General features: G+C 38.3%; 1 protein-coding gene and 1 pseudogene across 15 annotated transcripts in view; one reads left to right on the forward strand and one right to left on the reverse strand.

The window, feature by feature from the left end:
- MAGI1 (membrane associated guanylate kinase, WW and PDZ domain containing 1) overlaps positions 1–27,514 on the forward strand; it is a 542,794-nt gene that overhangs the window by 236,222 nt on the left and 279,058 nt on the right. The gene's annotated exons all lie outside the window — the stretch shown is intronic.
- Positions 9,705–9,824, reverse strand: LOC118601946 (annotated as a pseudogene).

Consider the following 27,514-nt stretch of genomic DNA (forward strand, 5'->3'; position numbering starts at 1 on the left):
CACAAAAGGTCCAATATTAAAGTTTTCGGTAATGCAGCTCTTTGTTGTACGCACATCTATGCATGCACGCACTCACACATTTTCTCCTCGTGGTGTATTCACAATGCCACAAGAGTTTTCACTACTAGCCATACTCTATCCTCTACCATCCTTTCTCTCAGTCCGTCGGGGTTTTGTTGAGTGCTGTTTAGTAGTCCAAACTCTAAGGTAGTTTTCTTCTCGGGCCTCCCTGACATCTTTTTTTGATTTGTGACCATAGTGTAGACAACCTCAGTCCATCAGGGATGTTTTGATAATCATCGTTCCTGCTCAAGGGTCCTGGAGCTCCAAGTTCGCATTTACCTCCTTTATTCAAAACCATGAATACCTACTTCCTATATCCAGAAAATTAAAAGGTTCCATTCAAGTGTGGCTCCCTCCCCCGACCAAGTATCCAATTCTAGAAAGAGAAGTGACAGGAAACTCACATGATGATGCTCTTGATTCTTTCCAGAACTGAGGCCATATGGAGGTCTGAATTGTGTTTGCTCATATGAAACTTCTGATAACATTTATTAAGAATTTCTTGAGGTTTTTCATGTCATGCTAACATTTTGGAAGTTAGCTGAAATCTAGTCTTTATTATCAAAGAGTTTAACATCCAGGTAGAAAGAAGATGTACCTAAAGTAATTTGTTATATTTGCCCAGCTCAACTGTTTCCAAGAACTTTCACATTCAATAAGACATTTAATTCTTAACAACCAGAAATAACAACAAAAAGACCACGTAAGGTGGACACTGCTGAGTAAAACCTAGGTTGGAATACTTGTACCACAATTTACTAAATTTAGTTTCCTAATCTGCAAAATGGGGATACTCTACCTACCTCTCAATTTGTTGCACAGATTGGTCGACTCAGTTCTTAACCTCTGAAAAGCACTCTCGTTGTGTAGAGGAACCGGAGAGCACTACAGAGGGAGCAAGTAACCATGAGCAGGAAGACTGGGGGAAGGGAGTGGAGGGCAGTCGGTAAAGGCCTCAGCATGGAGGGTAGGAGTTTTAAGGGTGGAGTGGGATGGTTGAAGGGCATTCCAGGAAGAGGAAACAGCATGGCAGAGTCGAGAATCACTATGGTAAGTAGGAAATTATAGGCTGCTTAGTAGGCTCCCAGCATGTTTTTCTTGTTTCCTCCACAAGCCTCTTTAGTAATTACCAAGTCTTCATAAGCCTGCTTTCTTAAAAAAAAGCATAAGAAAATCACTGAGCAAGTGTGCAGTGATTAAGTTCCATGAGTTGTGTCCTTTGCTATATTGTTTAGAATAACATAAATAAGAGGGCTAATAATTTTGAGTATATTAATATGTTTTCTTCTGTATTTCTATATATGAAACCACCTTCCTAATCACTCAGAGACGTCCATTTGCCAGAGATTAGAATTCTTAGAGCAGGAAGGCAATTAAAAAATCAGTGTCCAACTTCATCTACCAAAACAAGAATTTCTGAATCCCTTAAGTCTCCCTGACGGTGTCAAGAACTGAGATTCATGATCCTGAGCATAAGTTTCAGTACGACTAGAGTGACCACACCTACCGGCTTGTCTCAGGCACCTCCAGTTCATGCACGTTGTCCTGGCCTAAATATCAATAGCATCTCTTTTACTTGCAAATGTGTTCTGATTTGGTCGATACATTATATGTAAGGGAAATCCCTGCCACAGAGGAGGTAGAGTGAGATGGAGCTCAACCATTCAGTCCCAGTTAAGTGTGGAAATGGAGAAGGAAGATGGAAGGGGTGGGCAGTCAATATGTATATGTATGTTACCCTATGTCCAAAGTCAAAATTCCTTTTACTGTGTTTTTAGGGTACTGGTTGACATCTTAGCTAAAAGCAATAATATATTTGGCTTCACTCTCCTTGGAACCCTAGAAAGGCTACAGTACAGGGTCACCCCATGCCAAGACAGGTTGGCAGCAGCATGTTAAGAACAGCCGCGAAGTGGGCTTAGGCAGAGAGAAGGCCTGAGAGATCCTATCAGTCCTGAGCTTCCTGCAATCTCACGTGGTGTGAAAAGGAAGTTTTGATGCATTCCTTGGGGGGATGTGCATGACCTGAGTAGAAAACTGAAGCCTTGCTTATGGGGGAAAGTTAGTGAGCATGAGATAACATCCTGGAGGGTAGAGCTTAAATAGGCTAAATCAGGGCTTGGTTGGAAGACAAGGCCAAGGCCCAGAGAGTCCATCAGAATTCAAAAGCATTATATAGGTTGAAGTTGGGAAAGGAGGATACAGGACTCCGTCCGAGCTTGGAGAGCAGAGCCAAGTCACTGGGGGTCGACTTCAGTGTCCAACACACTAGATAACCTGGGTAGACAAGGAGCCTCACAGCATAAAGCAGAACACCCAGTGACCAGCACAGGTTCCTACTCCCCAGCACACTAGATTGTGTAAGCCTGCCTGCCGTACACCTGGATGCCATCTTGGGTGGGGATTAGCAGAAATAGGAAAATGGAGGGTGTGGAGTTTGCACTCTCATGAAAATGATCGATTCTTTCATTTAAAACATATTTATTGAACAGTTACCCTATACCAGGTATTGGTCTACATACTGGGGATAGATGCATCAGTAAATAAAATGGACAAAAAATACCTACCTGCCTTTGAAAAACTTGCATTTCAATGGCTTTATCCAAGGACCTCATTTAGACCATAAGAAATTGAAATAAATTAATACTACTCAGCTATGGTGGCGGGATGGGGGAAATGAGAACTTAAGGAAGGCTAAATAAACTGTAGAAAGTTAAGAAGTTGCATTAAGTTTTACTATCCAAATAATAACATTTGAAAGTTTGACCCCAAATGAGCAAAAAACTAAATATGTAAAGATGAGGGATTGAAAAGGTAAATTATGGTACATCTTTAATAAAATACTATAGATTAACAATCAAGTTATGGATTAATATTAATTGGTGTAGAACAGTATTCACAGTGTGTAATGTAAGTTATGAAAAGCTAGTTACAAGATCACATAATATTCTATTGCTTATTAAAATATTTAATACATATTACATACAGTATAGTATCTGTTTTCAAAAATGAAATTATATAAAATCATATGTGTATGTATATCTTTTTCATATAATAAATAATAAAATCCACACATACATTTATGCACAGTTTGAACAAATTTATAGCAATATGTTTATAGAGGTTGTCTTTACATGGATGCACTATTTGTAGATCTCTTTGTAGCTTTCTATGTCTTCTGATGCTTCTCTTAAAAATAAATAATGTTTTGGTTTAAAGTTATTTTTCAAGGGATTTTAAAAAAATATTTCTAGTATCCAACAGTTTAGGGCATTTACATTGTACTCTTTGTTTTTTTGTAGGACTGTGTGCTGCTGGGTGGAAATTCTGGAAGGAAGCATATAGGGTGGGGTGAGGAGCAGAGAAGGGGCAAGGGGAAGTGGTCAACAATGTCTCTTAGTGGTTTTTGGAAGGAAGGAAGTGAAAAAGGAAGGAAGGAGAAACAAAAGAAGGAAAAATACTGTGGCTCAGTTTGAACTAACAGATGGAAGTCTGTGAAGGACGTCTGTGATACTCAACCTGGGAAACTTAATATTGAAATGACCAATACATTTCTGGAAGATTCATATGAAAAGAAGAGGAATTTATTCATTTCAATTTTTATGTTGTCCACTTTAGTGCTATATCCATTTCTGGGTTCACTTACCATTGTTTATGTGTAAATCCCATAATAATGTGACCTCAGATGTACCTAGAAATCTGCATTATCCTTGATCACAGGCTACTTTGACTATTTATACCAGTCACAAAATGTGAAGAAATTCTAAGTCAAGGCACATTACCAGCACTTAACTACAGTGAACTGCCTGTGCTCTGCAGAGAGATAAAATGCGATAGAATGATTTGAAAAGATAAATCAAATACTCAGCATTGCAACTGATCAAAGATTCGTTCATCTCCCTTTCATTGTAGAAGTGGGTATTGTGAATTGTATCAAGTTCACATAGTAATCTTTTTTTATTTTTCATCATTTCAAGAAGCTGTCTTTTAGATCCAGCCATAATGCTTCTGGCAATGCCGTAGAGCTCGCTTCTATTGTTAGAGTGCCTGGTCACAGCATTCTTAAAGAAAAAGTCTGTATTGACCAAAGTCATGTCACATTTACCTCAGACAACATAGTCTACCAATTGTATGTCACTGTGACCTCTTGAGAAACACCTTGTTGGGGGGTTAGATTCACAGGCTAGTTAATTCAGAGTCCCAGGTAGAGATGTGGAGGTGCAGAGACATACATGGAAGGTGTTGCTGTTGCTATACAGTGTTCATAAAACCCTCCAAAATCATTTTGTCCACTTGGCTAGATAGAATCTAATGCTGGAGCAGACACTTTAAAAAAATCTTTGTTACATTGTTTCTTTTTGATGACCAGCTTCATTTTGACCACTATTTTGCATTCTGGTGTATGTGGAGCAGTTGCTGACTCAACTCTTTTGGCCTTGGCGAGGGCATGTGACCCATCTTGGCCAACAGGATAGAGCTCCATCCTCATAGCCACTATGATAGTTCAGGAGTCAGGGACTGATTCAAGCTGGGCCAGTCAGAATCAATACAAGGACTTTTGCCAGACCTATCAAGGAAGGGACATCTGAGATTGAGAGTTGTAGGCTTGAAGCTGTTTGCAGCCACATTGTTACTATGTAGGGAGATATTAGCAGGTGAATACAGCCAAGCAAAGCCAAGACATGCAGGGAAAATATGCCGGTATTACATTGTTTTAAGACAGCACACAATTGACATTTGGAGCTGGATAATTCTTTGTTGTAGGGGGCTGTCTTATGCAATGTAGGATGTTTAGCAGCATCCCTGGCTGAGAATCCCACCACGTGTCAATGGCACCGTCTCCATAGCACCAGACGTGATAACCAGACATGTTTCCAGGCGTTACTCAATGTCCTTTGAGGGACAAAATTGTCTCCAGTTGAGAACTGCTGATTGAAACTCTTGCGTCTAACTGGGTTTGAAGACAACTCTTTGACTTTTTAGTTATTTGTACTGTATTAGATTTTTTTTTTTTTATCACTGGTGTCTGTATGGCTTTGCTTCTGTCATCATATGTCTGACTAAAGCCGGAAAAGTTCTTCTTTTTAAAGGATTCATGTTAATTCGATTGGCCTATCCATATAATCCAGAATTGTCTCCTTATCTCAAGGTCCTTCACTTAATCACAGGTGCAAAGTCCCTTTCACCATGTAAGGTGACAAATTTACAGATTCGAAGAGTAGGTCATGGACATCCATGGGGGGCCATTATTCTACTTGCTCCATGCACTGATAAATTTGTTTTGCCCGAATTAGTGTGACTTGACTTTCAGTTGCTGCAACCAAGAATTAACAATAAACTGTTCGAAACCTTGTACTCAAAATTTCTAAGTCATGCTGTGGTTTATAGAATCAGATTTTTTCTTACCCCCAAACCCATACATGACCCTGTGTGTACAGTGGGCCCTCCATGCAGACTCACTGAATGTGTGTTTATTCTTTTCATTTGTCTTGGGTCTCGAGAGAAGAGTTATTAGAAACTCTACCACATGAATTGTTAGGCAGAGCTCTGGGAGAGAGAAAGCAGAGAAAGGATGTAAACATTCCCTGCAAAGATAAGCAATTAAGTGATTTTAAAGAACTGGGGATTTCAGAGTCAGGTAGCAAGGAACAAATTGCAGCTCCCCACTGTTCCTACTACTCTGTGAAATAAGATAGTCTGTCTTTGTGTTGGCCTAATTGCTGCTCTCTCTGGTTTCTTTCTTTTCTTTCTTTTTTTTTTTTTTGTGCATTGCACATTGAAGTGATTGATAAATCAGTCCTAGGTGGAAAAAATTTATTATTTTTATTTTCCTCCTCAGAGCAGTTTCTCAAGATGAAAATATTTTATGTGTTTCAGTCTTATGTATTCTGTGGTCTCAGGTTTTTCTAACGGGGAGATGGCACAAATACCCTTTGAGATTACAATTCATTGGACATCCCTACTATGCCTTCTGTGTCCTCGGTCTCCCAGATTCTCAGGCAGGTCCTGTATCTGATATAGTTCCTCCATCCTAGGTAGACATTGTCTGCTACCTCAGCCCCAAAAGATGAGGACTAGAGGATGCCTTTAATTTAAAACATCCAAGGGAGCCTGCATGGTTTATCTCTGCAGATGCTATCTTGGAATTCGATGTTTAGTTTTCAAAGGCATTAGACAACAGAGAGACCTGAATCTCACATACCTTTCATTGAAACATGGAGCTTTTTGAAAGCTGTGCTCTCACCAAGTGCTTTTAGCACATCTGGCTGCCCAAAGGACATCTCAGCTGATATGGGAGCTACCCTGGCTTGAGTTTACTAAATTTACAAATCCAAACCAGAATGGTTTCCACAAACTAAACTCTTTCTGCTTTTTCACTTAAGCAGCACAAAATCTTGGTTATAAAACGGAGTGTTTTCCCGTAATGAGTGCACATAAATATTTCATCAATGCAATTATCTTTGATGTGATATAATTCCATAGCACGGTTAGTGCCTAGGAGAAGCGATAAATCTGCTTCCTTCCTCCAGGTGATTTCTTTTTTAAACAAACAAAATGTGTGTCTGAAACTGTGGTTCATGTGTGCGCATATCTCTTTGTACCTGCCATTTCTTTCCCTGGAATATGCACAGGACTACTAGGAGTAAGTGGTAATGAGAAAGGAAAACAGTGTTGCTTTTTGCAGCCAAGATGAAATAGACAAATACTGGTCCAATTGGAATTTCCAAACTTGGTACACTTAACTAAAAATGCATTTCAAATTCAGAGTTTTTACCATAATATAACAAGAGTTAGCAAATTAAACTTATATGTTTGGTCTTAAAAAAAAATTGGGCTGCAGAAAAGGAAGAAAATGCTACAAGGGGACCAAGAAAATCTTTTTCATCCTGCAAAATTTATAATTGCTACCTGTACATTTTTCACTTTTATTTGGGTTACATAACATTGTCGTACTCCATTTTTGTCATCTGATAAAAATGATATGCCCTTGATAAAGTACGTTTTTGCAGAGCATTGCTGATTAAAACTTACTCGTCTGAGATAATTTTTCTTTCTGGATAAGTTTCCATTTTGAGAGTAAATCTGTGCACTTTACAATATTTGAAAATTTGCCACCTTCTTTGCTTTTATGATTCTTTGGCATTCTCTCTTTTCCCTCCCTCCTTCCTTCTCTCTCTCCCTTCTCTTTTGTCATCTTATGTCTTTGTCACCATTCTGCATAATGATGAACAGAAATTTGGGATGATTTAGATTGGTGTTGCATGGTGCGTATTCTGTGTGCATGCGTGCGTGCGTGCGTGTGTGTGTGTGTGTGTGTATTTCATGATGATGGTACCTAAGAACTGTCATTAAAAGAGACTACTCTGTCAGAGACTGAAGACTTATCTGTAGAAAACTAAGTTAGGGATCACTGGTGATTCTTGAGGGACATTGTCAGGATCTGGAATTTTACTCTATTGACAAGCTAATAAGTTTGCCTATTACAGTTTTATGCATGCTGGCAGAAAACATGAGACCCTTGTGTCAGAGATAAAGGACTTAATTTCTCCCCGTACAGCGAGCAAAATGAGCATCATTTTGTGTCAACTCTAAAGCTCCCCAAATCCCAAAGTGGTGATGCAAAGGAGCCCAGATGGATATCTGCACACTGGATTTGCTCTGAAGCTGAGGATCTTGAGTTTGGGAAATCTACCTCTTTTATGGCACACCTGCTCTTTTCCCTTCAGGAAGTTTTGACCTTATCTATTAAGGTTGCTTAGTGCAGACACAATTCTGGGCAGCGGCCCAGGCAAAGAGCAGTCAGGGTGTAACATTCTTTCCAGGGACACTGGAGGTGCAGAGCCTGTGGTGGATTGCCTCTCCCAAAAGTCTCCAAGGTTCTTTCATATGTCATATGAATAATACCACCTGCAATTTACTGAACATCTCTATATACCAAGCATGGAGTGCACACTCTACATGGGTTAATTTGCAACAAAACAGCATAGTAGTATGTCTGTTTATAGATAGGCAAACTAAGACTTAAAAAATTTAAACAACATTGCCTGTTCTGACCTAAAGTGGGACTCTTTCTATTATTTTCTGTTTAATAACCCCTTGGATATCTCTTTCATAGCTCCTATAATGATATGTCATATATTTAATTTTTCTCCTCTGTCTCCACTACTAAAAGGAAAGATTTTTAAAGGCAAGGACTTTATTTTGTTCATTTTTGTTTTCCCTACAGCTCGATTAGTGCCTAGTGGTGTATGGAGGCATGGGGTAAATATTTCAGGACTGTCTGTTTTGTACACAAGGGTTTTCTCAGTGTTTAGCAAGAAACACTTCAGTGCCTGTGAGCTAGTAGGTGTATGAAAACATTTTGTTTAATGACTGTATAAATGAATGAATGGATTTACCGAGATACTGAGTAATGTAGTCAGGACTTGAACTGTGATCTGTCTGTCTCTGAAGCCTCGTACTTAACTATTATCAATCTCTGCCCTTCTCAATTAGTACTAGAATCAGCCCAATGCTCAAAAATTCTTGGAACTTAGGGTTCTGTATGGATCGTTTTAGTATTTCCCATAAGGTAGGCAGTTAATGTTATTTTGGAAGTCAGAAATAAAAGCTTCATTAATTTTACTGAAAACATTTCTCTTGCAGCTTGAAAGGGAGAAAACAATGGGAGAAAGCAATGGATGCCTCTCAGAATCAAAAATAACAATTTTTACTTAAATACAAGCCTCTCTTTCTAGAGCTCCCTGTGGGTGACAGCATAGAGGGTTTGACCAAGAATGTTGAGATTCTTCCCAGGCTAGTTTCCATGGTGATGGTTGCAGCTTTGATAGGGCTGGTGTGGCAGAGAGAGGAAGCATTAGACAGGGTGATGCTGCATCACTAAGTAACCAGAATCTCTCATGACCACAAACAGTAGAGTCTGCAGCCAATGACGGTGTATAGAAACTGGCTCGTGAATCGAAGGAATGGATCTTAAAAAGCTGTTTTTATCTATTAAACTATCTTAATCCATTTTTGAGAGATGTGCCTGTAGTAGGGGTCAAGAGTTAACAGTAAGATTACTTCTCTTGTTGGAGAGTCGAGCAGTGAGAAAATCAAGGCAGAATGATGCTCACCTATTAGGTTCTCAGAAATATCCCAAAGCACTTATGGACACAATTTGTACAAATATCCCAGAAAGAATTTCATCGAGCAAATATTTTAGAGTGCTGTTCAGGTAATATATTGCTACATAAGAAACCATCCCCAAATAAAGTGGCTTAAAACAGTAATTTTACTATTATCTCTCATGGTTCGGTGGGTGTTCTTTCTTGTCGTCTCTCATGTGGTTGCATTTCAGATGGTAGTTGCCCCTGGGTTCATTCTGAGGGATTTCTAATTCACGCGTCAACCAGAACACATGCTCATGGCCTCTCTACATGGCCTGGTTTCCTCACAGGATGGTGGATGGGTTTCAGGAGTGAGTATTAAGGAGAAAGGAACTAGAAGTCTCTTAAGCCCACAGCCTGGAAACTGGCACGGCATCACTTCTGCTGTGTTCTGGAGACTGTGTTGTTCCAGAACCCACCGACGTAGATCCTGCCTTCTAATGGAAGGAATGCCAAGGAATTTTTTAGTTGTGTTTCTATTTATTTTTTATTAGCCTACAGCACCTGGTCTTCCTAGGTAGTCTCCCATCCAAGTACTAACCAGGCCTGACGCTGCTTTAGCTTCGGAGATCAGACGAGATTGGGCGTGTTCAAGGTGGCATGACCGTAGACTAAGTTGTGTTTTTAAACCAGCAAAGTGCCAAATAGATGCTGGACACTTTGGAGAAATATGCCTTCTTTCTGTCCTCATGGAGTTTTATAGTTTGAGAGATAGACTTCAATCTAAAATCATACAAATAAAAGGTAAATTACAGTATGGTAAGGGCCATGATGGGGCTCTTACTCTGAGAGTCTACAATATGGGTACAGTCTTAGCTTGCTCAAACTTCCATAACAAAATACTACAGACTGGAGGGCTTAAACAACAGAAATGTATTTTCACGCAGTTCTGGAGGCTAGCATTCCAGGATCACACTATCATCAGATTTGGTTTCTTCTGAGCCCTCTCTCCTTGGCTTGCAGATGGCTGCCTTCTTACTGGGTCCTCACAAGGTCTGTATTCTATGTCCTAATCTCTTCAAGACCTTATCTTCAAATACTCACTCATACTCTGAGGTTTTGGGAATTAAGACCTCAACATACAAATTTGGGAGGGACACAGTTAAGCTCATAATAGGGATTTGGCTATTTATTTAAAGTTGTTTTTTTTTCCCCAGGTCTTTTTGTCTGTGGATATATCTTGCTGTGGATATAAACTCAAATTACCAAGTTTTAAATCATTTGGGACAGTCTGTTTTTAAAGGTCATTTTTTAATTTAATTTTGTTTTATGGTTAAATAAAATGTTTACATGGTTTCAAAGTAAAATCTACGAAGTAGAGTATATTCAAAGAAATCTAGCTCCTAAACTTTAAACTCATTTCCTCTGGAAGTCATTATCTGATTGATCTCATCTTTACACTCAGAGTTTGTTATGTCCAATGACCATGGCATTGTGGAGTTCATAGTAATCGTTTCTCACTAATTGTTTCTCCTTTGCTAGAGTGCAAGCTCCATGAAGTCAGGAACTTTTATTCTTTCATTCATAGCATTATCCCTGAAACCTATTACTGTACCAGGAACATAGTTGGCATTTGTTGAATGAATGTGTGGTTCTGAGTTTCAGGGTATAGACTGGAACCAATAGATTTGAAAGTCATCTGCATAGGGGCTCTTAAACATGGAGAGAAACCTCAGAAGTATTAACAGAGGGAGGAGAATTGACTCACTTTTAAAGACAGAGACTTGGCAAAAGACACAGCTTCAAAAATGTTTTCTTAAAACTTTTGAGGTGCTAGGCATTGGACTAGAAACAGAGAGATGGTTTTCATTTTCTAGTATGTCACTAAGCGCCTCTGCCTCAGGGATTGGTTTAAGAAATATGTCAGGCTGCACATTAGTTTCCTCAGTCCTTTTTTATATTTGGAAAAAACTGAGATATAGTAATGTAAGTGCAGAGCAAATTTCTGTCACACAAAAGGGAACAGAGACCTATTATATGTGTAACACATATATACACATAAACACACACATCTTTATTTGAAAATTATGGGCTAGTTTTAAATTTAATTTTTATCATATAAAAGCTGGAGTGTGTGGGTCTGTCTGATCTTCTAAGTTCTAGTTAAATTAGAACAATTTGTTAACTCTTATGAAACCTCTGATTTCCTTCTCTGAGGACACAGAGCCTGTAGAGCATTGAGAGATAGGGGAAGTAATGTGAAAATTAATCTTCCCTACTTGGCTGGATTTACCCTCCCTTCTTCTCTTCACATCCTTCAGATACCTTGGCATTTGGCGAGAAAGAAAGAAAAATAAGGGAAGTGCTCATTGAGAAGAATGGCAAGGTCTCTTCAGAAGATGCCAGAAGAAACGGAATGCTATCTCCTGTCTAGTCTCTTTCCTTCTCTTTCTGTTTTCTCTTCTTTCTTCTTTTGCCTTCTTCTCTACTCTCATCCTTTTATTCTCCTATCCTCCCTTCTTTTCTTCTGTTTATCTTCCTCCTTTTCCCCCCTTTTTCCCCACTACCACTAACCTACTTGCTAACCTTACTGTTTATTTAAGCTCCAATTAGAAGAAACAATTGATAGAACATTTCTTCCCACATTCATTTTTAAGAAGATAAAGCTTTTCTGGATTAATGACAGCATGGCATCTCTCAGCCATATTTTTTTAGCCCATCTATGGTAGTGCTCTTTCCTCCTTCAGCAAATAAGCGTAGCTGCTGCTCCAAGCTCATCATCTCTCTTTCTACAGGGACAGAAGGGCTCCACTCAGACTCCTCACTTTTAATTGCAAGAGGCCGGAGGATACTTTTGTCAATGAAAGCTGGCCTTCCTTTCCTCCTGGTCCTCTTATCATCTCTTCATTGGCTTTGTTCATTTTTTAATCATTCCCATATTTAATTAGGATTGGCATTTTTTTTTTTTTTAAAGAGGGAAAAGCTAGATTGAGTCTCATCTGTAATGGTTGAAGTAACACTGAACCTCAGGTTGGAGGAAGTTTAGTTGTAGGAGAGACATCAAGTGTATCAGGTTGGTTCTAAAGATTATTTTTTAACTTATAGAAAGTTGGTTACATTTATAGAGTTGATGATTTTTATAAATAGGACATATACAGAACTATGCCCTGTTCTCTATCTACCCTTTGATAATGAAATGCTTTATGTATATATTTATGTGTGTATATATATACACACATTAATGATTTATCTAATGATAAATCATGTATATGTATACATTGATGATTTATCTAATGATGCTTAACTCTTTGTGCCTATCTGGCTTTATATTCTTCACACAGTCACAGCCTCAGGTTGGACTGGCATGACCATAAACTTGAGTTTTTAAAGGACTTCTGATTCTCAATATTTTATTGACTTGCTTTCCTCTGATTCAGCTATTGATGCAGTTTGAAAGCGTTCCTTAAAAAAAAAAAAAAAAAAAAAAAAAAAAGCTTTCTGAGAAAGAAACATGAGAAACATGAGAGGGAAGTTTGAAATCCAGGGCTGGTGAAATATCTTTCGTCTTTGTGGTTTAATAACTCTCTTCTTTAGGGATGCACTTGCCATCCTGATTGCATATTTTGATTACTTACAAAGTCCTTCTATGTGGCATAGCACTGAAGCATATCAGTAATGAAATATTTAATTTGGAAGTGTGAAATGGCAGATTTAGTTTGAAAGTTACATTTTAGGAGCCCTGCCAATCAGCACTGATGAAAAGTTTCCTATGTGTAAGGTTTAGTTAGACTTTGGATTTAGAAGTTTCTACACCATCCACAGGAACTACAGCAAATACGTTCATGTTTGATCAGTAAGCTGTCATCTCCCCAAATCTTTTGCCAAGTCTTTACTTTTCCTGCTGCCATGCTGAAACGGTGATTCACTTGAAGTGGTGAATGAAATCCACAGATGGTTTTGGTATGGAAATTTTTGTTTATGCCTTGCAAAGATGGAATTATAGGACTGGACTTAAGGCAAATTGAGTATCCTGAATAAAGGCCTTCAGTGTTTCCCTGTTGAAATTACAATAAAATGCAGAAACTTATTATCATGGCCAACAAGGCCCCGTGGTATCCAGCCCCATCTGGCTTTTTCAGTTCCATCTCATTCTACTATTCACTACCCCCGCCCCCATGTCCCCTGCCCGTCCCCATCACCTTCGTGACTGTATAGTCAGCAGAAGGGCAGTGATGCTGGTTAAACTGCTTCATCTTAGGATCTTTGCATTTCCATTTCCCTCTTCTCAAATCTTTGCTTTCTTCCCCTGATAACTGGATCTTCCTCAGATTTCATTCCACTCAAGGCTGTGCCAGGTTCTCGCCTGACACCCAGGGCTTTCCTCTACCCTTATCACATGGCAGATTGTATTGTAACACTGTTTTCCAGCTCATTGAAACTGGGACCTTGGCTCATTTTTGACGGTTTCCCCATTTGTAGCACTCTGCTTCAGTGAATGGAAGTGAATGACGCTCTGTGAGTCAGTGAATGGAGCCTGGGTAAACTGAGGGAAGATAGAGGTTTTAGAGGTTCCTTATTTTTACTGGAATAGCAACTAAATATACCAATGAGGCTTTTAAATATTTTGCTCATTCATTTCAACAGTTGCCATGGTTTGCTATTTCAGAACTTTTTTTTTTATTTAACAGAAAATTTTATTCTTTCAAACAGAAGGATCAATTTGATATAAAGTTAGGATTATTTTGTTTTAAATCCCACCTGCAAAGCAAGGGGAAATTTAAACTTGCCTGTGTACTTTCTACTAATGGGTTTTCCAACAAAATATAACAAAAGTGCTAATATTTTCATTGTATCTATTAGAAAGAAAATTAATTGGAGAACTTGGTTTGGACCTACTGAACTGTTTGTCGAGTAGAAAGCACTGCAAAGCACATCCTTACAAACAGAATCAGAGTTTGTGTTTTTACAGGAGAGCTTAACTCATGAGCTTGGAATAGATTTTATGCTACGATGATAATTCAATCAGAAATACATAGCAGTAAGTAAATAATCTCTCTGCTGTAAGAATTTCTTTTGTAAATTAATAAGAAAATCAGTGTTAAGCTCCCATTAGCTTCCATATTGAGAGGACATATTTGCCCTAAACCTGTGCATTAGTCTTGTCTGAACAAGAAAATAGTCATTCGATTTTGAAATTTATTTTCCACACTCAAGGAATCTTTGGAATGGGAGGAGTTAAGGTCTAATTATCTAGGAAGAGGTGAAGATGTCCAATATCTATTATGATTTAGCTTTGAAGAATTAGTTAGTCGAAGCCATAAACTGGAAGGTCTACAATTGAATATAAGAGTATCTACTGTTCCCCAATGTGAATGATGAAGCGTCATCATTGCAGGTTGTTTAGACTGACTTAGCATGCCGCATAATTGCTTTTTTAAAAAATTGAGCTAAAATTCATATAACAAAATTAACCATTTTAAAATGTACATGCACAATTGTTTTTTAAGGGATTAGGTGTACAGTTGCTATTGGTCTTCTCTCTTTTAATTGGTCTCTTTCTTTAATTAGAATTTTAATAAATTCTCAGAGTACCTCATAGCTGGCCTTGGTATGCCACTGATTGCTAACTGCTTTGTGAAATTTCGTAGAGCAGAAAAAATACTCAGTTAACACACTCTAATAATAATAAATTACTTGAAATATCACTTTATTATCCAAATGTGAGTGTAGATATTATTTTCTCCTGCTTCAAATAGACCTCTATAAGAACATAGTTTGACTTAACACCATGAGAATGAGAGTTTTTTAAAAATCTTCTGAAATTCTCTGCATCAGTGTCTTATCCAATATCTGTATGAAAGTAATATGAGACGAATTGTGACTGATCCTTACCCTCAGCAAAGGTCTCCAAAAATTTAGCCAGGCAGAGCCATTTTTAATTGATCAGGGATTTGAGAGAGCCACTGAGGAATTTGTGCAGCTGTAGAAAGCCATGTTTTGAGTTTAGAAGGAAAACAATGGGAATTATTTGGAAGAGTAGGTAAATATGAGAAATAGCTCACAGTGTCCACCTACTGCAGAATGAAATGGGATGAGATCTACTGCATGACTAAAACTGAGGAGAACTATTTAGCTCACTATGTGGGTGCATCTTTACAAAGTGTGAACACTGTAATGCTACTTGTGCCATTAAAAAAATGAATCTAAAAAAATGAATCATTATGTGGTCATGCATTCAGATGCACAGAAATTCTCAAGAACTGATTAAAATAATGATTGAAAAAAGAGATCTACAATAGCATTTCTAAATTTACGAACCACATAAGCCCCATTGACTTATATGTCAAGTGTACAAGTTCTTGGTGCCAAATCAGATGAGAAAAAAAGAATCAGAACGAGAATAATCTGTCTGGACAAAGATAATTGAAAACAGAGAAGATTGAGGGCAGGAGAAACCTGACAAGTGGTAATGTCCCAAACTTCTGAGGAAGCATATGGAAATGAGGCAATCTAGGACAGCCAGTCTGATGTGAGCCTCCCACTGGGAAGTACGGATGGTCATCTCTGGGCAAGTCGGCTGAGTTGATACCTAGAGCTGGTGCTTGTTTGGAAGCAACTGTGTCTAAGAAAATTGGAAAGAGTTGGAGCTTGGAAACAAACTGCAAATGAACTGTGTCCCCGAAGGACAACAGAGTTCCTTTTAGGGTTTGAGACTAACTCAGCCTATTCGTGTTGGTGAACTAAAAGATAAATGAGGCAGAACACATAGCCAGCTGGACTTGTAGAATGTTGCTCAAGAAATGGTATTTTCCTATGAGGATTATTAAAAGTGACTAGCGGATTGGCGACCCCCTTTCTTTTTCCACTACTCCTTACCCCCTGCACTGGGAGGTCTTCATTAACTGAGACTTTTAAACAGCAAAGTAAGCAATAAAAGGCTGTTCATATTGTACTAGCTTCCCCCTAAACCCCTGAATACTAGGCAAGTTTATTTCTTGAAACAAGAAATTCTAAGCCCATCGATATATAAGAAATCTCCAGCTAACACTGAAGTTAACAATTCCCGGATTAATGGGAGGTTGGGTAGCATTTTATTGACAGTTTTCGCTGTCATTACCAATCTAGAACTCATTTCCCTGAGGTTCATTTACCCAAGCAAATCAGTACATTTGCCCCTCCCTCTCAGTTTTCCTGCAGGCATCCCCATCAACGAGGTGGAAAGACTATGTATTCTTTGGTGTCATCTAAACCTGAAATTAACCTGCCACTTTCTATCAGTATTACCCTGGGCAAGTTTTGCACAATTTTGAGTTTGAGATGCCTGCAAGATATCCAAGTAGTAGTGTCCAAGCGGCAGTTGCATATGTGAGAGTTACTCAGATAAAGGTCCGGCCTGGAAGACTCATCAGCGTAGAGATAATAATTGAAGCCTTGGGCTTGGATAGAATTGCTTAAGGGCAGAGCATCTAATGAAATGAGAAAGAGCTCTGGGAGAGTATTTAAATTTTCTTGGACACGTTTTTATTGGGTCTTTATTCTAATCAGTGAGAAAAGTTGTCCAGGGCAGTCTTGCTTGCATTAGAATAGATAATTGACTCACCAGTCATGGGCCCTCACTTACATACCACACTCCTGGGTTCAGTGAATGCCCTCATGGTGTTCATTACTCTAGTTAAATTTACTCAGCATTAGAACAGCTGTCAGATTTGCTCATCTTCTGGTTCAGTAGTATAGCAGCAAAGACTGAAAGCCAGCCATCCTCTGCCCCAACAGTAGGGAGGAGTACATCATGCCTTGAAGCCCGAATGATGCAGATTGTCAACTGTAGCATGGAGCTTCTGCACTTGGAGGGTGGGCTGCCCCTCTTAGGCCCCTCCCCTTAGTGTTTCTGCTCCAGATTCTGCTTGAAAGTATTCTGTGAAGGCAAGTACATTCCTTCTTTCTTAGCAGGGAGGCAGCCCTGCATCTCAGATCTGGGGAAGAAAATTTATACTGAGCTCAAGCTTTTAGGAGTGGATTTTTTTTTGAAAAGGAGCTGCTAATTTATTCATTTATTTGACAGCACGCATTAAAAACCAAGGCTTTAGAGATACACTGGTTGCTAAGACAGACAAAGTCCTTGCATTTATGGAGTTCAAATATGGAATTGATATGTAGATAAAATAAATAAAATAATTACAGGTAGTTGAAGTATTCTGATAGAAAATAATTAAGTAGTCTTCTTTAGCCAGAGAAGGCCTCTCAGAGGAGGGGACATTTAAGCTGAGTCCTGAAGGGTGCAAAGTGATAGATGTAGAAGAATCAAAAAGAGTTAAAGAATAAGTGAAAAGGCCAAGAAGGAAAAGGCATGGTGATTCTAGAAAGGGAGAGGAGTGTGCCGTATGAGAGGTGTCTCTTGGGGTAGTCTGCAAAATGCCCTATGTTAAATTACACCGGTGACCCCAAAGGCTATAGTGGCATTGGACTTGCCTTTCTTTCCATCATAGTCTTTATTTTAAAGGTGTTGGGTTCAGTCGTGAAAACCCTTTTGGGAGTGACTACTCCCAAAAAGTGGTTTGTCCTGTGTGCGTTGATTTTTTAAAGAAGCAGAGTGGCAAAAGTCTGCCTGTAAAGGGGCTGAGGCCTTTTAAACTGACACTTAAAAGATATTTGCATACAAATTCTTCTCAACATTTGGATTTAATGCTGCTATTATAGGGGACCAGTGGGCTCCTTCGTGAACAATATACTGAATCTCAATCAAAAATCTTCCTCAGATTTGTCATCTTCACCACAGCAAATGTTCCATCCAGAGCACTAAGCCAAGAAGGTGATTAGAGCTCCATTGTTTCTAGTTGGATTTCCCAAGAGCCATATCCTAAAGAGAGGGGGGAAAAAACAGGCCTAGGGAATATATGCAGGCATTGTGTGCTCTTTGCATATAACTTGCATAGCACTTGATAAGCTGAAATCTAATCTCAGAAAATATTCAAATTAAAATTTTATCATGGCTAACTGTGTAGCCATTTCTTATTATTTTTCCCTCTATTTTATTCTTTTGCTCATATTGACTGTAATCCATGTATTTCGTTTTGTTAGAAACTTACAGCTATGATTCAGAGCATCAATGAAAAAAGAGGAATGTCTGGGTCCACTAGAGACCATTTCTTGGCAAACGAAGTTTATATTCAAGGCCTTCTTAGTCCTGTAGTAAAAGTGCCTTTATTTGGAGCTTGTCTTGGAAGCTGAAGAGAGCTGCATATGTGATAGGAAAAAAAAAGTGATTCTTGTATTGAAAGCTGCTTGGATTCAAGTTCAGTCTTTATTCTTTATTCTTATGAATTGTGAATTTTTAGGTGAGTTACTTTGACTATTGGGACCTCATTTTTTTCATTCATAACTTGGAATAAATATAACCTTCGTTGGCTAGTGCAAAAATTAAACAACATATACGTAGTGCTTAGCACAAGGCCAGCAATTAATATTGATAACCTGTTTATATAAACTGTCCTCAAGCCATATTATGGGCGTAATTTTTGTCTCTGAAATTTGATAATGAGTGCCTTAATGTTGGCCCCAATGCAGTAAGACGGTGCTGTTGACTAAGTGATTGCGGACTCCCGTTCTCCCTGCTCTTTAGATTTAGGGAGTGGCTAGAGCACTTTAGTGATCTGAAGAGCTGTGCTGCATCTTATAAGTACTCACATTTGCACTTAATATTTAATTAACACATACACTGACTTCATTAGAAGCAATTAAAGGAACAGCTTCAGGTAAAGACTTTTTTGAAATTTCTGTACATGGGGCTGTTAGACATTCATGTTTTCTATCCTTCGAGGGTTTCTTATATGACGTTTTATAGTCATTTTTTAATTTGCTAATTCTTGCTAATTATCAGAACTGCTACCTGAAACAATCTCAACATTAGGATGAAATTAGATGTGGTTGCTCAGTTTTATTTATAAGTAGACCCAGGGCAGCCATGGAATACAAAGCCTTATTTAAAAAAATATTTAAAACATTAGATCCATTTATGTATAATTACTAGCCAAAATGACAATTCCATTAAGAGGATAGGATAAAATGTACTGTTTATTATTTAAGGGCTGTCGCACCCACCTTATAATCATCTTTTTTAATTTGTAAGTCAAAAGAATAAGATTGTGCCTAGTTAAAATAAATTTCTAAGACCTCACATCTTCCTTCACGGCAGTAGTTCTCAAACTTGAGTGTGTATCACAATCCTTTGGAGGGCTTATAAAAACACAGATTTCTGGGCCCCTACCTTCAAAGTTTATGATTCAGTGGGTCTAGAGTAGGGCCTAAGAATTTCCATTTTTAGCAAGTGCCCAGGGGATTCTGATGCTGAATCTGGGGTCACATTATGAAAATTACTGCTTTAGGGAAAACGTACAAGGTGTTACGAGAGAGCTTTTCCTTCTGTGTTGTTTCTTTATTACACGTGTTTCATAGTGAGATAGATTGCTTTTTAATGAGAATCCAAATATGTGTTTCTATACCCTAATTTTTCTTCACATCATGTAAATCTTTCACCTTTTACAAATGTGTGCTTCTATTTGACTTTTCATCACAATTGTTTCAAATTGGGAAATTGGGTTTATGGTTTCTGGCAGGAGGGTGGCAAAGTATGGGACTCACATAGATGTGTTTTGAGGGGTAGATAAGCTGTTCTTTAGATGAAAATAGGCCTTAATTATCATAAGTATCAGTGGGAATTCATTATTCATTCAACACGTGTATTGGGGAGTCCTGTGTGCCAAGTATTGTTCTAAGTGTTCTGGATACCTCATGAATAAAGAGGATAATATGCCTTCCTTAATGGGGTTTAGGTATTGGATGAGCACGGGAAGGGCTGGAGGGAGGTAGTAGATGATAAATGTATTTGCATGTCAAGTAGAAAATGTTATAAAGAAGAATGAAGCTGGATGAAATTATGGAAAGCGATGGTGAAGGAGGGCTATTTTACATCGAGCAAGCAAGGTAGGCCACCCAGATACAGTGATAGTTGCTGCAGGAAGTAAGGAATCTGGGCTTATGGATATTTGGGGAAAGAGGATGTTTCTGATGGAGGAAAGTGCTTCCGGGAGGCAGAAATGTTCTTGTTGTGTTTGAAGAACAGAGAAGAGGCCAATGCCTCATTGGGTGAGAGGGAAGGTGAGTGATGAATGACCGCTGGATTTTACTCTGAGTGAGAAGGGCTTCTTTGAAGGGTTTTGAGAAGTCCAGTGATAGGATCTGCCTTACCTTTAGGAGGAGGAGCAGTCTGGCTGCTTGTGGAGGGTAGAAACAAGGAAAGCATCCTAGGTGATGGAGGATGAGTAAAGAATGAGTAAAACACTGGCATACTTGTTGCCGCACACATGGCAGACATCACAAATCAACCACAGAATCCTTTCCTAGTGGTAGGGATTTTGATTGGGATGACTTCCCAACACAGCATGCAGCCAAAACTGAGCTCTTGGAGTGTGCAGATGAAATGAGATTTCTTTATATCCGCCCCAACAGTTCATACATTGAATGGCTTTCGAATGCGTTATTTATCCTTAGAAGATGTCTAAGCATCCGCTCCAGATTCAGTCATCAACAATATATAGTGAGCTTTGTGAAGCAGATAATTTAAAAAAGGTCAATGAGTAAGTGAACTTGATATTTCAGATCATAAGTGCTGTGAAGAAAAAAATGACGAGATTGAGACCTGAGAAATGAGGAGTTGGCTGTTTAAATAATAGCATTTGGTGTGAGGGAGCAGCAGATATGAGGTCCACTAAAGGAAGTGTGTGTAGGGTGCATATCCTCTTTTCTCTAAGTTCACATGTATCCTTTTGGTCCGTGCTGAGTGTGAGTTTTGTAGTACTCTTCCCGTGACATGATTGGCAGGTCTGTGATCAGGCGATGCCTACATCAGTTCTGGGCTTCCGCTTAACACTCTCGTGCCCAAAACATCTCTCTTCTGCACTCATGTCCACATTGTCTTCCTTTCTCTAACTTAGTTATTTCTTATCCTTTTTTATCTTACCAGTTACCTATGTGGAAGGTGACTGTCTGGCAGAATTTATGAGAATGGATTTCACATGGCCTTTATGTATTAATAAGCTTATTAGTTTGGTGACCTTCTTCCTTCCCTCTTTCCATCTATAATTACTTTTTATAATAAATACTCATCTAGTTTACTAAATTTCCCTTGAACATAAGCAACCTTATATACAAAAGAAATTTCTCATTTTGTACCCTGATGTAGTAGTAGTGCCAAAATATCCACACAAAAAAAGTCATTCAATAGGAAAAATAAAGTATAAAGGAAACCAATGATTTCATCTGTTCAGGGAGTCATGCAGCCAGAGTAGTTAGTAGTAATTGCAGCATTTTGTCATGGAAGTCTTTGGTTGTAAATAATAGATTTCTGCTTTTTAGTACATTCACATTATTGCCCATTAGAGGGCCTTGCTTTGAGAAGTGCAGCTGGGAGGTTAGTCACAGGGGCAGGAGTTAAGGGGAATGTCAGGGCACCTGCTATTAGCAGGATGAGTTTCCAGACATGATTGGACAAGAACAGAAAACTTAGCCAGAATCAATTGTTGGCATTGTCAGCATCTGTCAATATTAAAGGGACTTTCTGATGAGTCTCTTTTGCTCTTCATCCCCTGCGAATGGCTCACGGAGTTTCGGTTTACTTTTCTGTAAAATGGAGTCGATTGAATCTGCCTTACTGAGTTGCTATGATAATAAGCCCAGGGTGGTGGTAAGAACCGTTCATATTTTGAACACTTACTACCTTCCAGGCATTTTCCAAAGCACTTTACATACACGCTTTCAGTTAATCCTCATAACAGCCTCATTTAGACCCTGGTATCCCCATGTTCCTACTGAGGAAACCATGAAAAGTTAAGTGAGTGGCTCAAGGACACCCTGCTTAGTCCAATGCCTGACACACATAACTGCAGTTGCTACTGTTTAGACTAACTTAAAAACATAATTTGAATATATTACAGAGTATAGGAGGTCATATTCTTAATACCTCTTGTTTTCTGTTTAGTTATCTGGTTCCATTTTACAGCACTAATTTTCATCTTTATTGTTTTTCTGCTGATAAACAAGTCTGTTTTTATTTATTTATTTTTTTGCCCATATTTTCCCCTCCTGTAAGGGCTCTGCACGTGGGCATCCTGTTAGAATACACCTGCGTGATCTTGGGTCAGACCTTCTTTGTTCGCTCCAGGAAGACCCACCCTGATTCCCCTTAGGGGACAAGGGAGTAGATATTTCAAGTTAAAAAAGATCCTCCAGGAAGTTACGATTATGGGCGTTCCCTGCACTTCTCATTTTCAATGTTTTCAGGATCTCACATGGCTTTCTTGAAAACATGGCCAATTATGCGTGTTTTTTTTTTTTTTATGCTCCAGGTGCCTTGGAACCCATTAGTGGGGACAGTGAAGACATCGGCCCAGGCCTTAGCTATGTATGTAAAGGTTGTCTGATCTTAGGAAGATTTCACAATGTTGTCAAGTCTCAGTCTCAAAATGGGAATGATAGTGATGATGACGTTGATGATGGTACTAGGGTATCTTAGGGTTATACAGATCTCATTATCTCATATAATCTCATAAGGTTATACAGCTTATATAAAACTATGTAGGATAAGTCAAAGCCACTGTAGGCTATTTTTCCTCCTCTCAATTAATATACTTCATTTTCTGTGTTCTACTTTTCCCTCAATATTTAGTTTTCTTCATGTTGTTCCTTCCTATACCCCTGTTCTTATATTCTTTCCTTTTTTCCATTTATCCAATCATTCATCTACCCACCCATCACTCATCCTTCCACCTGTCTATCCATCCATCAACCTTGAGTACCACTTTTACCAATTGCCCTTTTAAACCCTGGGCACATAATAAATAAAACAGATGCAGTCCCTGTCTTCATAGATCTTACTTTCTTTCCTACTCAATCCCTTTGTACCTAGTAATTTAAATAAGATTTTATCCTGTAAATGGGGATCAGATTTTGGGGAAATGATGGTTCATTGCATAGTTTTCAGGAAGAATATTGCAGCTGACTTGAAGATGGCTCTATCTGCCCTAATACTTCAGTGGGAAGTACTGAGCTTTTCGCTTGGCTAAGAGGTTGAAAACAGAGGAGGAATCTGTTCAAAGAATGCAAAGCACACAAGAAGTATTAGGAGAAAAGGGAATATAGAAGAAATAGAGACTAGGCATCACTGCCAGAGGGCATTTAAAATAACGATAGGGTAGACAAATGGGGATGTTCTTTGAGGAAATAAAAAGCAATGAATGTGATGAAAAAAGAAAACACTAGAAGTAAGAACTTCAAGGAAGTGGTCTAGAATTTCATCTATAGTGGGCTGTGATGCCAAGAAGTAAGATATGCTTGTCACCATTTACAATGTTGTGGCCATACAGATGTTAATCTATATTGTGATGAAATGTAAATATATATATATATGTGTGTGTGTGTGTATTTATATATATGTTTCTATATATGCTTCTACAAATATAACTACATATATGTTTCTCATTTTTTTTCCTCGTCTCACCTGCCCTTTAGATTTTTCTCTTAATGCTATAAGTACAGCTGCTGTGTCCCCAGTGTTCAGAGCAATGTCTGGCACAGAGTAGCACTTAACAAATAAATGAATGAATCTCTACTGAAACTTAACATATAGGCAAATTGAGAAATGAGTGCTCATTCAGTTTATAAGAACCTGGGATTATTTAACAGTTTGAGCAGTTTCAGAATTGTCCTATCAGAAGATAACTGTGAACAGTTTTCAAATTATGGTCTTTGTAGATTCAAGAGTTTCTTATAAATGTGTAGGAATTGATTTTCTGGGAGAAGAGAAACGCAGAGCTGATGTGACTCTGGGCTCCCACACCCAGCTTCAGTCAGAGTGGCTCTGCTTTTATCTAATTCATGTATCTGGCTTCTACTTAAGATCTGATTTGAAGAATGGTTTCTTCTACTAAACACTTTAGTATTGGATTAGAAAATCCTTCAAAAGCAGTGCTACTCTAGTAGTCTAGTTTGGTCTCCTTTCAGATCCCTTTCAGGCATTCTGTATGCTGGAGCCAGAATGATCTTTCAAAGTATAAACCTGACCATTATATACCTCCCTCTACTTAAAGCTCCACAATGGATTCTCATCAATAATAAAAACAATATCTACCATTTATTAAGTATTAGTAAGTCCTAGCACCATGCTAAGCATTTTGTGTGTATTAACTCATCAGGTCCTCTATATTGGTGAGACACTGTGATAAGTCCCCATTTTATAGGTGAGAGAACTGAGGTTTAGAGATGTTAAGAAAATTTGTCCAAGTGATACAGCCAATAATTAATCTTCTAATAAAGATAAAACAAGGATCTTAAGGGTTCCTATACATTTTGTGCCTGACAGCCTGATACAATCTATAGAAACCATCTCAGAATACTATTTTTTCACTGTGTAAGAAGGCATCATATTACAAAGAAAATGATTACATTTGAATAGTTAAAAAATTATTTTAAATAAATTTGTAGCATATGGATTATAAAAATCATATACGAGCTTCTTTAAATGTATTAAGTAACCAGTTTAGAGCCAGGTATAGTAACTCCATAATTTTAAAGAAATGATGAATGCAAATGAATTTCAAGGTGTCTGAAAGAACCCCAATGTGATATGAAAATACTACTAATTTCTATTAGAGAAAAGGTTTCAGATTTGCTATAATACTACCATGACTTGTTTCCTATGTACATAATAGAAGGGAATGCTGAATTTTAGTTAAAGGTTAGTTAAAATAAGAATGTGATTTTTTTTTCTATCTAAGTTCTCAGACTCCTGGAATATGATCTTAATAATAACTCCTTCCTTGTCTTGAACACTACAGCTTGGCCTACTATACCCCTGCACTTTCTGTTCCACAGACACATAGCTTGCCTCGGGTCCCTCATGTTCTTCTCCACAGTGCCTTTGCACGTGCTCTTTTCTCTACCTAGAATATACTTCCCATCCCTTCTCACTTTGGTAACCCCCCTCCTTCCCATCTCAGTTCATGTGTCACTTTTGCGGGGAGGGCCTTCTTGATCTTCCCTATCAGGTCACTCTTCTCTGTTACAGGACTCTGCTACAGGAGCTGGTAGGCTCTTGGCACATGGATTTCATGTACCAAGTCAGAAATGCAGATCTGGGTTTGTGTGAGTACTTGATAGAGGCCTGTCTTTCCAAATAGAGTTTAAGCTTTATGAGTACAAGGGCTATCATAACAAAGTATCATAGACTGGATTGCTTAAACAACAGAAATTTATTTTCTCATAATTTCAGAGGCTAGAAGTTCAAGATCAAGGTCTCAGCAGGGTTTGATATCTTCCGAGTCTTCATTCCTGGCTCATAGATGACCACCTTCTTTTTGTGTCTTCACCTGATCTTGCCTCTGAGTGCACCTCTGTCCTAATCTCCTCTTCTTATAAGGACATAGGTCATATTGGATTAGGGCCCACCCTAATGACCTCATTTTAACTCAATTACCTCTTAAAAAGCCTCATCTCACATTTTGAGAAAGTGGGGGTGAGACTTCAATCTACAAATTTGGCAGGGGTGGGGATGGGGCCATAATTCAGTCAATAACATGAGGGAAGGGAAGAAGTCTGATTTTGCTGACCACTCTGTCCCCATTATCTAGCATAACATTTAGCCCAGAGTAGGCCATCAGTCAATATCTATTAAATGAATAAATATGCATGCAGACATGAATGAATGATACCATACTTTGTTGACCACTGCAATTTTTAAAACATACATTTTTATCACATATTCGAACATTGAGCTTATTCTTTAAGTTTTGTTTTTCATTGTTCTTAAGTTAGTACATCTGATCTGTGAATGGCCAGATCACATTAAAAAAAAATAAAAAAACAAAAAACTCAGTGCCTATAATTGAGATTCAGCTCAAGTAATGTGAGTCATGTAATTAAATCACAAATACAGAATGTTTAAGTTTTGACTCTGGAGTGATTAGTTACAACCAGAGTTTTATTCTATTCTGAAATGTAGCACTTTAACTTTGATTTAATAATAGCTATTTGGTTATATAAAGCAGGTTTTTAACTTCTATTAGAAACTAGTTAGAATTGATTTAAACACGTATTTTCTGGGTTGATTTTAGTCTCGTTAGGCATACCTTTTTATTTTTGCTCACATATCAGCAGAAGTGACCACAGCAGTCTCAAATATAAAATTGAGAAGTATAACACGATGATGACAGCATAACTTCTGGAAGTATATTGTCTTGGGATATGCTGTGATAGTGGGATTTAAATTCTGTTAGATTTTGAAAATCAAGGTGCGTACATTTTTATTAATACAGCAGCAAACTGGGAAAACAAGAATAGGAATGTGCTTCAGATGGAGCTGGTAGGCTCTTGAGTGCAGTTTTCTCTAGTGAAATGTTACTGGGTATTGCTAAAAATAAATTTTAAAAAAGACTGTTATGTGGTCACAGATCACTGGAAAGCAAGTTTCTTAAATACAGAACTTAATATGCTAATATACATTGTGACTTTCCAAGCAGGGAAAACAGTTTGCAGGCTGTCATACACATTTGCCCCCAAATATTTTTCCTTAATGAACAAGTATCCTGAGAATCACTGAGAATGGTCTCTCTAGACAATCTAAAAGAGCTCACACATTTTGTTAGTTTTGTTAAGTAGGGTAATTTTATCAGAATTTTGCCTTTTATCATTCAGGATATTATAGTATTATGACTTGGTATTTCACAGGCATCATTCCAAATATCAGATTTTAACATAGACCATTACAATGGTTAAAGTTTTATAGACCTATTGTAAGCTTTTCACTAAAATCAGCAATTAAAAAATAACTTGGAGCCTCTGTATTTTTTTTGTTACAAGTGTCAGAAAGCCAACTCAAACTGGCTTTAGCAAAAAATAGTGTGAAAGTATCAGGAGAGGGATGCATTAACTAAGAGTGTGTCATCAGGATTCAGCCCCACTCCATCTGCTAGATTTTCTCTTCCTCCATAGTCATTTGATTCTCAAGGGAGAGCTTTGCCTGTGTAAGCAAATGGACTCCAGCAGGTTTACTCATATAGCATTTGTAGTGCAAATTGAACTTTTTTGGGGCATTCTTCCAACAAAGTCCCAGATTTAAATCTCATTGGCCTGGTTTGGGTTCTGTGACTCCTTCCTCCCACTCCCTCCTAGGCCTGTGACCGGCAAGGCTGGATTTTGTGCTGTCCCTTACTCCAAGGGGAAGGAGCAACCCCGCTGTAACTACATGCACTGAGCCAGGGTAAAGATACAGGAGATGGATTCCCAGAGGAAAATGGAGGCACTATGGTCCAAAG

This window comes from Rousettus aegyptiacus, unplaced genomic scaffold, assembly GCF_014176215.1.
Source record: "Rousettus aegyptiacus isolate mRouAeg1 unplaced genomic scaffold, mRouAeg1.p scaffold_m13_p_4, whole genome shotgun sequence".
NCBI classification, from domain to species: Eukaryota; Metazoa; Chordata; class Mammalia; order Chiroptera; family Pteropodidae; genus Rousettus; species Rousettus aegyptiacus.